This window comes from Perkinsus marinus (genome assembly GCF_000006405.1).
Source record: "Perkinsus marinus ATCC 50983 genomic scaffold scf_1104296975488, whole genome shotgun sequence".
Taxonomy (NCBI): domain Eukaryota; phylum Perkinsozoa; order Perkinsida; family Perkinsidae; genus Perkinsus; species Perkinsus marinus.
The window spans coordinates 1-1,166 of NW_003200774.1; the positions used below are offsets into that span (position 1 = coordinate 1).

Consider the following 1,166-nt stretch of genomic DNA (forward strand, 5'->3'; position numbering starts at 1 on the left):
CTTCTTAGCTTAGTTGGTGGAGCACCCTCTTAGTAAGCGGGAGGTCGTCGGTTCAACTCCGACAGAAGGCTAGCTCTGAGTTCGTTTGTCGGAAACCGACTGCATTTCGTAATTTTTCACTGAAATTTAGTACCAAATTGTTGCACCACTTGAATTGTGGTATGCGTTTCATTGTGGAATTCTATGGCATGGTTAGACTCCACACTCGAGGGAACGTGCCTTCTTAGATTAGTTGGTAGAGCACCCGCTTAGTAAGCGGGAGGTCGTCGGTTCAACTCCGGCAGAAGGCTAGCTCTGAGTCCGTTTGTCGAAAACCGACTGCATTTCGTAATTTTTCACTGAAATTTAGTACCAAATTGTTGCACCACTTGAATTGTGGTATGCGTTTCATTGTGGAATTCTATGGCATGGTTAGACTCCACACTCGAGGGAACGTGCCTTCTTAGCTTAGTTGGTAGAGCACCCGCTTAGTAAGCGGGAGGTCGTCGGTTCAACTCCGGCAGAAGGCTAGCTCTGAGTCCGTTTGTCGAAAACCGACTGCATTTCGTAATTTTTCACTGAAATTTAGTACCAAATTGTTGCACCACTTGAATTGTGGTATGCGTTCCATTGTGAAATTCTATGGCATGGTTAGACTCCACACTCGAGGGAACGTGCCTTCTTAGCTTAGTTGGTAGAGCACCCGCCTAGTAAGCGAGAGGTCGTCGGATCAACTCCGGCAGAAGTTTAGCTCTGAGTCCGTTTGTCGAAAACCGACTGAATTTCGTAATTTTTCACTGAAATTTAGTACCAAATTGTTGCACCACTTGAATTGTGGTATGCGTTTCATTGAGAAATTTCACGACATGGTTAGACTTTAGACTTGCAAGATCGTGCCTTCTTAGCTTAGTTGGTAGAGCACCCGCTTAGTAAGCGGGAGGTCGTCGGTTCAACTCCGGCAGAAGGCTTGCTCTGAGTTCGTTTGTCGGAAATCGACTGCATTTCGTAATTTTTCACTGAAATTTAGTACCAAATTGTTGCACCACTTGAATTGTGTTATGCGTTTCATTGTGAAATTTCAAGACATGGTTAGACTTTACACTTGCGAGACCGTGCCTTCTTAGCTTAGTTGGTAGAGCACCCGCTTAGTAAGCGGGAGGTCATCGGTTCAACTCCGGCAGAAGGCT

The 1,166-nt window shown here is 45.6% G+C and overlaps 6 non-coding genes across 6 annotated transcripts; all 6 read left to right on the forward strand.

The window, feature by feature from the left end:
* On the forward strand, positions 1-69 carry Pmar_PMAR012158. Its single transcript has one exon. It is a non-coding gene; the product is annotated as a tRNA-Thr (tRNA).
* A 148-nt stretch (positions 70-217) lies between these two features.
* Pmar_PMAR012159 lies at positions 218-290 on the forward strand. The gene has a single exon. It is a non-coding gene; the product is annotated as a tRNA-Thr (tRNA).
* Positions 291-436: 146 nt separating this feature from the next.
* Pmar_PMAR012160 lies at positions 437-509 on the forward strand. The gene has a single exon. It is a non-coding gene; the product is annotated as a tRNA-Thr (tRNA).
* Positions 510-655: 146 nt separating this feature from the next.
* Positions 656-728, forward strand: Pmar_PMAR012161. Its single transcript has one exon. It is a non-coding gene; the product is annotated as a tRNA-Thr (tRNA).
* Positions 729-874: 146 nt separating this feature from the next.
* On the forward strand, positions 875-947 carry Pmar_PMAR012162. Its single transcript has one exon. It is a non-coding gene; the product is annotated as a tRNA-Thr (tRNA).
* Positions 948-1,093: 146 nt separating this feature from the next.
* Pmar_PMAR012163 lies at positions 1,094-1,166 on the forward strand. Its single transcript has one exon. It is a non-coding gene; the product is annotated as a tRNA-Thr (tRNA).